Raw genomic sequence first — 15,460 nt, forward strand, 5'->3', positions numbered from 1 at the left:
GGGTAAAATCCCCCGGTTTATGTTATAATCTAAGTTTTCAGGGGCCTGGGTGATATGGGCCACTTTTTTCTTTGACTGCAGGTTGGCTGGATTTATTGACTGGCTTGTCACATGAGTGAAAGCTGTTTGGGGCAGCTGGAAAGTCAAGACCTAAACGGAGAAATCTGTGGCTTAAAAAAATGGCTTGTAGCAGAGCCAATATTGGCGCCAGCATCCAAGCCCCGTGTGTGTGTGCATGAGAACGTGCAGCTGTTGTGTGTGTGTTTCTGTGTTTTTTCCATGATCGTTTTAGTTGGTTGTAGCTGATGTGTCCAGCCTGGCATCAGGCGCCACTGCAGAAGAGCATGTTAAGTAGAGCAAATGTCACTCTTCCTCTTCAAACTATCTATTGGAGAGGAAACAGAGACAAAGGCACCAAAGAGATGTTCATCCAGCCTGCAGGATCAACTATAGACAGAAAGAAAATTTAATTCAACAACCACAATCTGTGATTTATAACACGAAGAATTTAGCTCTGCATGCTACTGTGACTATCACTAATGTCTGAATCCTGGATTCACACATGCATACTGAAATGCATGAAAAATGAAAACCAATTGGGACCAGATATTTACTGTTTTCAGAGAGTAAAAACGTCCAATTCCTTTTCCAGCTGTAACCCATTGAAATACCCATATTCTATTTATTTAATTCATTCATTCATCTTCTACTGGTTATCCTTTCTGGGTCGTGGGCTTGCTGGAGCCCATCCCAGCTCACACTGGGTGAGGGCAGGTTCACCAGTCCATCACAGGGCCAACACACAGAGATAGACAGAGACAGACAGAGACCAACAACCACTCAGACCTACACGAGGTGAACATGCAAAACGCCACACAGAAAGGCCACAGGCCGGGAGCCAAAGCCACATCCTTCTTATGGTGGGGCAACAGTGCTAACAGAAATCAATATTGCACAAAATCTCACTTGTGGCCATCCTTTTATTATCATCCACACATGTAAAAAAACAAAAAACAAAAAAAACAACAACAAACAAACAAAAAACAGGTTTTTGTATTATTATTAATATTAACATTATCAAAAGACTGTGTTGCATTCCATTTTTATTCACTAATAGTGTTGAGCAGTGTCTCTTATTTTCATTTGATTTCAGTTTCATATCTATAAATCAGGTTTATGTGGAATTTGGCCAATGCCAGTTTCCTCTGAAGTGTCATCATAAAAGCTTTATTTGGCATGACGGACAAGTAGTAAGTGTTTTGTAGTGTTCATTTGAAGAAGAGGTGGGAGATCCGTGGATTCTGATAGACTTGTTGGAATCCCAATATCAGTGTGGGGTTCAAGCAGTTTCCTGCCTTATGCTTCCTGACCATCTGAAGTCTCCCATTCTGCTCTGCACCATAATAATGTTCTTCCCTGAACCTGGTCTTATCGCTCTATTTTTTTTTTTTTTTTTTAAGAGTGAATAGTAAATTCAAAGCCTGGGAAAACCTTCTTTAGCCTTTTGAAGTTCTCAGACCTGTTTGCGTGAAATCAATCACAAGCACCTTTTTTTTTTCTTCTAATGCTTCACTTCAAAGTGCTGTCCTGTCTTGCTGCTGAGGCTAAGACCTCCCTCCATTTTCATCAGTGGCACTCAGAGATTGGTGCCTCTCAGTTCTTAAGTAAGATTGTGCTCTCTGATTACACCTCCCCCTAGTTGAGGGATTGTTAATGGAACATAAAAATAACTGACCCTGAAACTGTGGATGGCAGGGTGCATTATTTAACTACTCCTTCCATAGCCTCCAGGGAGGAAAGGAAGGAGGGGTTGATAGGCTAAGGAGTAACCGCTAAACAGAGAAAACAAGGGGAAAGAGCACATACATGACAGTTTTTGTGAGACGTTTTCCAGCTGGGACAGTAGAGAACCTTTGCTTATCCATTACGAGAGACAAAAACTACTCTGCAGCTGTGCTTTGTCCTTGTCTGAAACTTCCAGTTTCTATGTGCTTTGTTATAGTTCCTCTTTTAGGGTCACACATCCTGATGTATTGTAATTGGTCTCCTGTGAGTAGATGTTTGGAGTGCCTCGAGGCTCTGGATCTCTGTGTCTGCATGCATTACTGTACAAACAGGTGTTGTGGGAGCAAAAAAAAAAAAAAAAAGGTGTAAAGAAAAAAAAAAAAAAAAACAACAATGGGGCGAGCAGCAAAGGTTCACTGGCATTCCCTCTGTTGATGTACAAGCTATTCCACGTCTGTTTCATGAATTATTAACAGTGAAGCGCTTTTGTGTTTCCCATAACAAAACAATGGAGAAAAAGTGAGGAAAACTGAGGGAAAGTTGGACCATGTGTGAGTGTGTGCCTGTGTCTTATCTTCAACAAAGCATAGTCTGTAAGGTAACAGGCTAAAATGCACAATGTGTCCTTGTTATAATTCTTTGTGAGTCCTGATTATAATGTGAGTTTTCATGTACTTGTATGACTCCAGGATTTTCAAGGATTTTTTATCCCCTCAACATCAAGTGTAGGTTACATTTGGCCTGAAATTGGCTTTTAGTTCTTTCTTTTATTACTGGGAGGTTTAGATGTGTCCTAGCATTAACAATAAATTGGATTTTTGTTTTTCTTATCCTCAGCAGCAGTTCAGTGGTGTGATTTGCTGCAAAATGTTACTTAAAGACACTATAAACAACAGTTTTTGCTCAGTAAGGCGCCAGTAATGAATAGAAATTATACTTCCCACAGTGGTTGTATTTTGTTAGAGTTTAACTGGGCACAGCCAGGCTTTTATTTTTTTTGACAACTGCCCTTCACAGAGAAGGCATCTGACATATAGTCAATACCTGCATCACTGATCCACATCCATGCTGGAATTAGTCCTGATCTCAATCTTGTGGCTCAGCTTGAGGTTTTATTGGCTTCAACTCGACTGGCGCAGAGTTTTGGTTTGATTTGAAAAATGATATGTTAATGTATATTTCAATGGAACTTAATTAGGTGGGTAGCTCAGACACCTGTATGGAGAAACGTGGAAGACAGCAGGGAGTTTTAATTGCCAACCCCCTTAACTCTGGTGCTACACCTGCAGCAGACCAGACAGAGACGGTTGTATTCAGCTGTTTAATGAAGGTAATGCACTACGACCTGGTTTAAACAAATTTTTCAGCCTACTTTTTAAAGCGCAGTCAATTCCAAATAATGCCCATACGTCATCATTTGATTAGACTGAGGCAAAAGATATCCCAGGTAGAGCCTCACAAATTATTATCTCAAAACTCGCTATTGATGTCGCTCTCTCTCTTTTGCCACACACACAACACTTTTCCCTCTTCCTCAGCAACCAAATACTGTGCATTGCCATATAATATTTTTTTATTTGTTAATGTGTTGCATTAAGGGGGTGTCATGTTTGTGAACACTTTCCTTAGAATAGCCCATTTTTACCATTCCTTGCTGCACCAAATGGGCACAAAACATAGAAAATAATATTCAGGAAAAAGCATGTCATAAATCATTCATCAAAAGTCTGGGTTTTGCTTGGCCTATGAACAGAATTTAAAACCTGTTATATAGTTTGAAGTCCCAGCTTCCGCCACATGCTCAAATGGAAACTCACCGAGGTTGTGTCTTGCTGCTACATCATCCCTAATCCAGTTTTGTGATTTCGCCCTTCGCCCAATGTGAGCTGGGACTGGCTCAAGCACCCCCGCCACCCGAAATGGATAAGTGGTAGAAGATGAATGAATGATTTAGACACACCAAGGCGTCCGTCGACTCCAAAGGGTTAAGGAGATCAGGGGAAAAAGAAAAACCAGGTTATGATTATGACTAAACCCTTCCCACGGGTACGGAAAGCATTTTTAGTATACACAATTGTTGGAAATGCTGAGGCACAGGTGCTCTGACTTGGCCAGAGACTTGCAGGGGAGGCTGATTTAATAAGTGCTCATCGGTATACATGAGTGTTTGTCTCAATATGTCAGTCCTGTGACAGATTGACAACTTGTCCAGGGTGTTTCCCGCATACCTTTCTGCTGTCAGATAGGATTGGCTCCAGCACCGCTGGAACCCTGTAAGTAGTGGCATATATAGCGAATGGATGATCTATTTCTTGCAACAAAATATGGAAGGGCAATATGATCACATTAATTTCCCCTAAATTCTTATTCTTATTAAAAAGATCACACCGATATATCTATTAGCTACATTTGCTCCTTTTAATTGTTACTGTTTTAAAGCTAATTCATATATGCAAAAAAAAAAAAAAAAAAGGTTAAAAAAGCATAAATGAGTAAGGATGCTGTGATGGTACAAACACGGGTAAAATATAGACGAAAAAAATTGTTCATTTAATCACAAGTCCACGCACACATTCACAGTAATTCATTGCCATTCAGAGGAGTAGTGTGTTGACCATGATAAAGGACATCAGGTGTCCAACCATACCTTTCACAAAGTCTGAGCATCCTTGAGTTGTGTCAGCTTGGTTCATTCTTTGGACTTTCTGTATTCTGCTCAAGAGGGAAACCTTGAGCGTGAGTGTCTGGTCTGCACACACACTCACACATGCATAGTCATGCATAGAAGCCGGCATGTGCACAAACACACTCATGCCTTTCCACCAGGGACCCAGACTCAAATGCTGAACTTATATTCCCAGCTCAGAGAAACTTGCCCCCCCTCCTTCCACACTTCTCACTTCAGTGTCATCAAGGGGATCCAATTTCTATGTCTCCAGACGGGTGTGGATCTCTCTGTGTCCATCTGTCTCTCCACTTGTCTCGGCTTTCTGCATGTGTTCTGCTCTCTTCTCCCTGCACCCGACTCTCCCCCTCTTGCCGTCTGTTTGCCATCTATCTTCCTCTAAATGTAGTGAATTGTGGACTTATGAGGTAAATTCAGTTCAGATAACAGCCGTAGAAATGACAGGCTAAATTTATGTTGCCCTCAGTTTCCCTCCCTTTTCTTTCTCCCCTCATATTTGTCTGCACCTGAGCATGAAATCACATCGGCTCACTATTGAACTTCGGACATCAATATGACACATGAAGACACTGGAGTTATTTATTTATGTGCAATGAATTTGGAGCAGCAGGCTGGTGCAGTAAGAAAAGAGGAAAGGTTCAATGTTTCAAAGGCTTTGAAGGCGTGAATCTATCTATCTATCAAACCACTGGAATTATTTTTATAAGCAGACCAACTTTATAAGTAAATCACACATCTGCTATCACCACTATCTTATTAATAATAACCAACCAATTGCATGGACATTCGCATTTTGTTAAGAGGGACAGTTGCATGTAGGTTGAAAACACCAGGAAAATCAGGTTGACTGCAATATTGTCAGAAATTTCTCAAGCTTCTGAAAGAGTGACCGTCCTTCTGCTGGCAGGCTCGATTTCGAAGTGGTGCACATGTTTTGATTGAATAGAGATTTGTGCAACTTGAATCAAACTACTAAGGCTTCCACAGACTTTTTTTAATCTCTCCTCTACTTCCACACACTATCAAAGAAATAAACCAGACCTCGTCTGGCGTGATTCAGCCCGGGGCCTGTTTGGTATCACTCCTGCCCCTGCCATATTTTTCTAGGTTGTTGTATTGCTGACTTTATCCTATTTATATTTTTTGAGACCAGTGAAGTATCGAGACATGGCTGAGCTTCGGTTTGTCTTATTTACAGCCCCCCTCAAGCCTTATTGTAAAGCTGTGAAACTCCATATGTTTCTTTCTTCTTTGCTTGCCAGAGAACTGATGATTGCCTGAGCTGAGAATAGATGTGGTCCTCACAACGTCCGTGACTTAACTGTCATTTACAAATTACCACATTTAAACTGTTTACCTAATTCACATAGATCCTGAACTAACTAACCCAGTCTTGAAGTTTTTTTTTTTTTTTTAATTATTGTTAAGTTTTACTGATAAAAATACCAAAGTAACTGGGAAAGTCCTTTCGAAGCTACATTAATCAATATTTTTTTGTGTGGGTCAGGCTGCTGAGAGAAGGATGAAAGGGACACGGTACACGGCGAACCAGAGTTATTGCCGAGCTTGTTATGTTTTGCCCTTCTTCACCTCAGTCTCCTGGTTTTACTTGATGATTGAGGTTCATTTGTACCTGTGATGCAAAATCACAGCAGGAAACCAAGTCCAGCAGCAAACAACTCATACAGACTTCGCTCACATTTTGTGAACATGGCACACCATTAGAGTAATGGTTGGTGTTATTTAGCGTGTGGTCTTGTAAGGTGCTGATAAAATTTGTCTACAAAAAAATCTTAGCTGTCACAAATAGTTTCAAATTTCAGCCATTTTTTTTTGTTTTGAATCTTTATTTTTCATATTATCATCATATTACTAAACACCAACTAAAAACAGACTCAAACAGCTGATCTGTGGAATGACAGTAATTCATAACACGTTTAATGGTTCACATACTGAAGTTCTGCAGCACGCCGTGTCTGTGTAATTTAATTTAGTTATGGCGCAGATTATTGGATGTTTTCTTCAACAATACATATAAACACATTGCTCCCCAAAAGTCAACAAAACAATGTGTGCTTGAACCTCCCTGGCTGGATGTTTGCTTTTTTATTTAACCTGTTCTGTTCAGCAGCTGGGGCAGGCAGTATGCATGTTCCTGGTGACTTCTTGTGCTGAAACAGTTTTACCCTGCAAAGGAGTCTGACACACTCCTCCTGTCGCCATCTGTGTTCAACTTTATTGACAATGGTATTGGTTTATTGCTACTGGACTGAGGCTCAGGAGTGGATAGAAAGAGAGAACAGAGACTGGCTAGGTAAGACAAGAGGGGGGTGGGGGGGTACAAAAACAACAACATCAACAGAGATAATGAGAGCATTTATTTGCAGGATTTCCAGTGCTGTCAAATATAATTTAAACCGAATGTATGCATGCGTGATTATGTATCAGTTGTGCACCTTGTGTAGGTATGTGTATGCGACAGTTTGTCATTGGATACTGTTGGGGACCTGAACAACACGCCCCCAGCCTAGGGCTGCAGGCAGGTCAGGACAAAGCCATCAGAGCACAGGGAGCCCCAGCCCCCTCCCCAGGAGACAGCCACAGGTCCAACCCATGCAAGGACCCACAGGAAAACACGGGAGCAGCAACCCCCGACCAGAGGCAGCCTGCTGAGAGACAGGGGAGACAAAAGAGCCCAGGCCTGCCGGGCGCACATGCCAAGCATGAGCTAAGCCCAGGGGCATGGACCCCCCCAGCTAGAGACCTGGCCAGGCCTCCAACAGGGAGCCCGCCCCTCAACGGCAAGGACGATGCCTGGCCACATCCCTCATCCAAACAGGGAGAGCCACAATGGACCACGACCAGGCCCGCCCCCGGACAGAGACAGACATGTCATGGCGGAATGGTTTAATAAACTAGCAAAATGGTCCTACAGATTGCCACTTATAAATAACAATGATGCCTCTATATTCTAGAGTCCAGATCATGTTTTGGCACGCAGTGCAAACGCCTTAGTAAATATAGCTATTTTTATTTTTTTCACTTTTAATTCAAACTCTAACAACAAAAACGTAATTAGTATACATAACCATCAGCGTGGGGAGTCGGGTTGGTGCCATAGTGGTTAACACACTTGCCTCGCAGCAAAAGGGTTGTGGGTTTGGTTCCCGGCCCTTTCTGTGCAGAGTTTGCATGTTCTCCCCGTTCCTTTAGGTGCTCTGGTTTCCTCTCACAATACAAAGACATACAAGGTCAAGTTAATCGGTAATGGTTGTCCATAGGTTTGAGTGTGAATGTGAGTGGTTGTCTCTGTGTGTCTTGGCCCTGCAATGGACTGCTGAGCTGTCCAGAGTGTACCCTGTCTTCGTCCAATGTGAAATGGGATTGACTCCTGCACCCCCACTTCCAAACCAGAAGCAGATAAGCGATAGACAATGAATGAATGAACCATCAGCGTAAGCCCGAATACACACAAACACAGTTACAAACAGAGATTGCACACAGGGTTCACAAGAACACTGAGAAAGTTTAGAAGACACACCAAGGCAAAGGCATACAAAAGCCTGCAGGGACGGAGTCACATAATGAGCCAAATCTGAAATGTGTGAATCTGACAACAAAATCCGTCAGTGCATTCTCAAAGCTCATCTCACCCCTTCCTCTCGTCTCTCTCTGACTATCTCTCTGACTCTCTCATCCCTTATCTGGCTCTGCTCTCTCTCACACACACACACACACACACACACACACACAGTTTATCTAATCACAATAACAAAAATCAACAGCAACTTTTGAAAGTTGTGCCATCGCAGATACCCCGACTATTCAAGCTACGGGTTTACTGTGCATACATGTGCGAGTGTGTGCATGTGCATAAATCGAGTCCTTCAAACATGGCCTAATTGGAGAATCTGAGGCTGGGGACACAGTGATGTGAAGTGCTAATTTGATTTGTGTTTGTGGCTCTCTGAGAATGGTTTGATGGAACTGATGCAATTAGTGGTAACACAATTGTGTCTTTGTTTATCTCTGTGTGTATGTGTATGCTTTGCAATCAAGTACTGTATGTTTTGTTTTTGTTTTTTTTCCATGTGTGTTTTCATACTGGGCCAGCCAACACATTTTCAAAGTTGGGTGTTTTCTTAGCACTCGGGTTTACATTTTGCTGTTTGAGGGAGATGGTGCAGGGAGTAAGAGCGACTCTCACTACCCTGCCAAAGTTTGCTGTCAAGTGGCAAACATGGTTGGTATCTTGTCTTAATTGATTTGTTTGTGTTTGTTGATTGAGAGGAGAGATACAGCTACGGAGTGTAAACGTTCAAATTATGAAAAGCAGAATGCATAATTGCATCTCTGAATAATTCCCTATGGGAAACTCCCTATGGGGCTGAAGTAAAGAGAAGCAGAGAAACGGAGAGTGAGCAGAGGCGCATACAGAGAGTGACAGAGATGCATTTTAACAAACTACCAACTAAATGAGAGACTAAATAAATTTGATCACAGAGAGTTTAGTCATTACAGATCTCATGGCTCTGGGTCTTCCACCACCCTGGAGATCAGTGAATTAGATCTTAACACTGGATTAAATTAATATGCAACCTGGGATTATGATTATGAGTGTGGATTTTGAGAGATTTATGGTGTGTTGCATAATGGATTTACATGATTTTTATGGGTTTAAACCAGTATATTGAGATCCCACGGGTAAGTGAAAAATGCAGCAGACTAAGGGGAGGCAACTCAGAGCAAAACAGTGGATTATTCTTAAATCATTCTTTTGAAGGAGCGTACAGGCACCTCTTGCATCTCAGGCCAAGGAACATTCCAAGAGCGTCTGTATGTGTTAAGTCAGACTTGTATTTCCTTAAAAATGTAATTTAGTCTAGCCGGTGATTAATGTATCATTTCATATTGAAATGAGAGAATGCCACTCAGGTGCCCAGGGGGGACAAGCAGTGCTTTATTGGTTTCAACCAGTTATTTTTCCTCACAAGTAAACAAAGAAAAGGGGGCAAAAAACAGTTGTGCATAAAAACAGGAGAGATGGGCATTTCATATAAAGGAATACATGTGTTACATGCGGTCACCCTCGTCCGTATCAGCCAGAAACACACACCCTGGGCTTCAGCCTGCAACCATTTCTACTCCTAATCAGTTTGTATAATCTTAGTCAACATTTGAGCGATTAGGAAGTGGGCAGTTTAGCACCTGTGGAAGGACTCATATCTCCAAACAAAAGGGTTATTCTTCAGCCCAGGGCCTCCAGCATGAGCACTCTACTTGGCTCGGCCGCTCATTCACTACGTACATTCACAAGGTCACATGTTAGGAACGAAAGATAGCAGGGCATGTGTTTTCCATTGGTTTGTATTTGGAATTTCCTTGTGTTGAACAGATTCACTTTCCTTCAACCTGAAAGAAAACACTGCAGTCCCTCAACAGCTTTAACTCTCCGGTGTGGATGAGACACCCAATACCCTTTACAATGTGTATATCTTCTTCTTCTTACAGAATTTCATGCGTCTTACATCGTAGAACGCATTAAATTAGAACTCATGCAAGGCCAGACATATGCTGCCGTCATGTTGATGTAATAATTCTCCCATGATGTACATGGTGAACTTATGAGCATGCGTCGGGCAGACACGCACTCGCACCACTGCTGTCTGAAGATGTGGACTCTTTGACATTTAAGATTTCATCATTCATGCAACACAAGTGCAACCGCCACGTAAACTGATGTTATGGTGTAGAGGATGTAGCAGACCACTCCACCGCCTGATGTTGTAGCCCACTGTGACAAAACACAGCTCGGGCCACAGGTTAGCAGAGATAAGCAACGCTCTCTAAGGATAGTTCCAGACGAACAGTGTGTTAATTGCCTGTCTGGAAACCATGAAAATAAGAACATTTGAGGTGCTGCCTGTACTGTGCTAGCATTTCAGTTTTCCACCTGGGCTGGTAGTCATTTGCATACAGTATGCATTGAAAATCACTTTGATTTGCTGCAATACTGACATGCCTGAGCAGCCGATGTATTTCAATCAATCAATCAATCTTTATTTATTTATTTATATAGCACCTTTCATACAAAAAAGTAAAACAGAGCGCTTCATATTGTAAATGTGATTGACCCCCGCGCCAATCACACACACAATCACCTAACTCACTAAATACTAAATAAAAGGAAACGCTAGGAAACGCTATCATCATCACTCTCAATTTGTAGCGAGGAAACACCGGAGGTAGGATTACAATAGATAGTGAATAAAATAAAATAATAGTAATAATAATAAAAATTGAACAAACACTAAAACCTCTAAACAGAAAATAAAAGTAAATGAAAGGTTAAGAACTTAGGATAAAAGAATAAAATGTGAGCAATGTGATGCTGAAAAAATAAGATAAAAATAAAATAAAAGATAAAAGGGATATAACAAAATTAAATAATTATGAAATATATTTAAAAGTCTATTAAAAGTCAAACTAAAAAGATATGTCTTAAGTTTGCTTTTAAAAACATGAACACTTTCTGCCCTCCTTAAGTCCTCAGGCAGGCTGTTCCAGAGGTGTGAACCATAATAATAAAAGGATGCCTCACCATGGGTTTTAGTTCCAACTTTAGGAACAATTAAAAGGCCACTACCAGAGGATCTGAGGGTTCTAGAGGGCTCATATGATAAAAACAATTCTGATAAATAGGAAGGACTAAGACCATTAAGATCTGTACAAGGCAATAAAAGGATCTTAAAATCAATTCTGAAGCGTACAGGTAGCTAATGCAGAGACTCTAAAATTGGTTTAATGTATGTATGTTTAATATGGGCTCTCTTTTTGGTTTGGGTCAGCACACCAGCTGCTGAGTTTGGGAGGCGTTGTAAATGAGAAATTCTTTTTAGGAAGACCGGAAATTGAGCATTACAATCGTTAGTCCTTCTAGTAATAAAAGCATGCATTAATGTCTCTGCATTGGCTTGAAAGAGAAACCACACTCTGGCAATGATCTTAATATGATAAAGTGCAGTCTTAGCTATGTTTCTAATGTGCGGTTCAAAGTTAAGATCAGAATCAAATGTAGCGCGAATGCTTTTTACCTGTTGACATGGTTTTAGTGCCAGTGCTTGTAGTTTCCTTGTAAGTTTCTCTCTCTGAGTCAATTTTGTCGTGGTTGAGCTGCAAAACATTTTCTGTCATCCATGACTTGATATCTAAAATACAGCTAAAAAGGGCATCTATTGGCCCCAAGTCATCAGGAGGCATGGTAACGTAAAGCTGAGTGTCATCAGCATAGCTATGGAAATTTATGCCGGGCCTCCTGATGGCATCACCAAGTAGTAGCATGTTAAGGTTAAAGTGTAGGGCCTAAAATTGAACCTTGAGGAACACTACAGTTTATTTTATAGGTTCGGGATTGAATATTACTCCATGCTAACAAAGAATTACAGTACCAGTGAGACTAACCAGGCTACAAAGACCAGTGTGCAAACTATACCGTGGCTGTTGGGGGGGCTCACTTATATTGGGGGGAAAGACGCTTGCGCGTGCCTCAGAGTGAGGACTTACTGAAAACACATCCATTATCACTGTAGGCCTGTTTTCCTTATGTCAGCACATATAACCACATATCACATCCGAGCTCCACACAGGCAACAAATCAGAATCAAATCTGAATCAAAACCAAACCAGTCTGGCTACAAGGAATCAAGTCTGCATTAACGTGTGCAAAATAACCTGAGAGATACAACAACACACATCAACAAACCAATCAATGACACCACACACACGATCATCATAATGACAAAATAGGCCAGGCTGCCTACAAGAGATCCAATCCTCAGCAACATCATGTCCAACACAGCCAGATCAGCCCTTACCTTAAAACACAGGCCTGGGATCAGCTTCCTCTGCTGTTGGTCCAGAAGCCCATGATGTGGACAGGTGATGACCTGATGGTGGCTGCTTACATCTCCGTTCATCCACTCTTCTGATAAATGCGTGCCAATGACCTTTTCACAAAGCAGAAGACTTTTTGTGTCTCCAACGTTTCCATCCTGAACAAACAGCCAGGTGTTGCGGGACTTCGGTTCTCTCCAGAGGCAGGTGGAGTCACCTTCATCAGCGGCCTCTGAGCTGTCGTTAGCCCCATCTCCAGCCTCTGTCGGCCCGGCTGTTGGCGGGCTTTCACCGGAAGCAGTCCCCGCAGGTGCAGCGGTGGTGTCGGCTGTCCTCAAGCTAGCATCTGCCGAAGAACTCGCCTCTCGCTGCTCCTCGGAGTCATTCGTCTTCGATTTCTTTGGAAATCCGAAATTTGCGAGTAGGTTTCCCTGTTTTCTTTAGGACACGGTGACAAAACGTGGCAGTAAATACGGTTTAGCTCCGGAACTGAGCAGGTCCAGAGCGGGTCTTGTTTTTCGTTTCCATGTCTGGTTTAAAGATTTAAAGTTTAAGACAGCGCTCCGTCGGGCCGGTGGAATGAGGAACAGATCCAAAACAGGCCGAAATTGGCAATAAAACAGAAGTTGTGGTTCGCTGAGGCTGAGCCTGGTTCATGGTCAACACCGTACCTGCGCCGTAGTGTCATAGGGTAGCCTCGTCGAGGTAACGCAGGCCGAGAAGCCTGTGATTGGTTTGCTTGGTAGCGGCGCATTTCTGGTTCCGTGTTTCCAGTTTCCACCATTTTTAAACATCTCGTTGTTGTACACAGAAAGCGCGTGGATCGAGTCAGAAGTCAGAAAATATGAGCGCTTTTACTACTCCTCAAGCCGGAAGCTAAACGAAGAGACGACGGCAGCCGTCCTCCAGCTGTGGCGGGGAATGAGCCGCGAACAGACGGCGGCGGTGCGGCGTAGATTTAACACAGATACTCCGATAAAAACAGACTTCCCTCATTTAAAAAAAAAAAAGGCTAACAAGGTCATTACAATTTTTTTTTTGTCCGCTCAGACTGAACAGTCATTTTGACCTGGATTAACACGAAGGACCAGACTAGTCCGGGTAGTTTGTCCAGGACGACCCGGACCGTGGCTCCAGGAAAACAGCATGAGATGGCGGCTCAGAAGTGGATGCTCCTCACCATGCTGTCCCCCACTGTCAACGCCAACGTGGACGGGGAAAGGGGGACGCGGAGTGGGGGAGTCATCACCGGAGGCAGGTGTGGCAGGCCAGAGGCAGAGGAGGTCAAGGTCCGGGAGAAAGACCGCTGAATTGGCTCTCCGGTTTGTCCACACGCCTGTAGCTGGACAGTAAAGAGTCAGATGTCCTCTTTCAGGTCAGCAATCTTTTTATTGTCTTTAAGTAGCAGTGTGCTGTCCTTGGTGTCTTAGTGTCATTACCGGCCATACTTTGTAGGTTCAGATCGTCACTTCTTCTGAAGTTTGTTTCATCCCATTCACTCACTGTGTCTCATGTTATAGCCACAGAATTACAGGAAAGATAATATCACAGCTAAATCATAGAAAAATGATAAGCCATATGATGGATATCATGGGACAAACTACACTAATGTCTTTGGTGTGTCTAATGGTATTCTCAGGGGCTATTGCAGAATGTAAAGACATCTTCACCCTGTTTATATATATATATATATATATATATATATATATTTGATAATGCTAGGTTTAACCAGTAGGGTGACCTGGGCAGCTGCTCAGGGCAGTGAGGGCAGAAGGAGTATGACGCTTAATGGTGCAACAGTGGCGAGCATTTCACCAGCTGTTGGAAGAACTGGTGTCGTCAACAGCTCAGCTAACAGCGAACAGCTAATCTGATGCTCAGAATTAATTTTCTTCTCCAGTCATTGGAACAGCTAACATTTCAGTTTGCACAGCAAGAATCCCACGATCCGTCTGTGTAGCTTTTGAGGGAAAAGGAGGCATTCTCACATGCTCAGTTTTTAACCATGTCTGAGAGTGACAGGATGTTTTCCTGTTAAAAAATGGGCTGCTGACCAAAATGTCACCTTTTTGTGCCTTTTCTATATCCATGTCATGCACTTCTTTAGCGACATATCAACTAAATTTGTCTTTCTCTTTATGTCAGGGAAAAGGTTGTTTACTTTGGAGTAGGACCTCTTTTTTTGTCTTGAATGTCCTATGGTGGGCCTATGGACATTTTTGAGGTTCCTTTTCATTATCATAGAGCATTTGAATGTTGTTGCTCAGGGGCATAGTGGTGTTTTAATGCGGAACTCTTATAATGTGTGTAAATGTGTCTGCCGCTTGTGTCTCAGGCAAATATTTTTGTTGAACCATCTCATTCAGTGTCTCTTGTGCCACCCTGCGAGGAGTCTCTGATTAGCTTTAATATGGAGGAGGTTCGCTCTACTGCCGCAACTTTGACAGATGTAAGTTTGCTTGGCTTGCTTCAAGCCGTGGTCAGGCGTCCCAGGGGAAATTATTCTGCTGTGAATTTCAGTGACCAGAGAGTCTGCAAGACTGACTTCAGTCAGGCTTCTCTAACTGAATGGTGCTTAGTGCTGGAGTAACTCTTTCAACTTGAAGACATATTGCTCATTTTGACAAAAGGAATAACTGCACAGACCTCAGTCACAGTCCCCCCCCTCTCCCCTTTTTTCCTTAGCTGTGGACTGACCATATGTAGAAATACACCACAATCCAGCTGGACTGAACGAAAATCTTGTCTTCCACTGGCACTGGCTGTTTGCAACCAATACACACAAACTTTAATAAATATTACAGCATTTGATTTTGCACGGTTGAATTACCACTTGTTTTGCAAGGAGAGTCGTCGGTGTAGAGAGTCTGACAGAGTTTATCAGTTACAGGAAGTTATTGTATAATAGACACACTGCTATATTTTTCAATACTCTTTTCCAGCTTTTCTAATTTGTGTTTACATTAGAAAATGCCTCTCCAAATGTCTGTTCAACATTCTTCTCTGATTTGTATTTACTTTAAAATGGATTTATATAGTTTGTTAGCTGAAACAGACATATCAATATGATGAAGAGGAAATGTTGGAGACACTGAG

The sequence above is a fragment of the Echeneis naucrates genome, chromosome 1 (genome assembly GCF_900963305.1).
Source record: "Echeneis naucrates chromosome 1, fEcheNa1.1, whole genome shotgun sequence".
Classification (NCBI taxonomy): Eukaryota; Metazoa; Chordata; class Actinopteri; order Carangiformes; family Echeneidae; genus Echeneis; species Echeneis naucrates.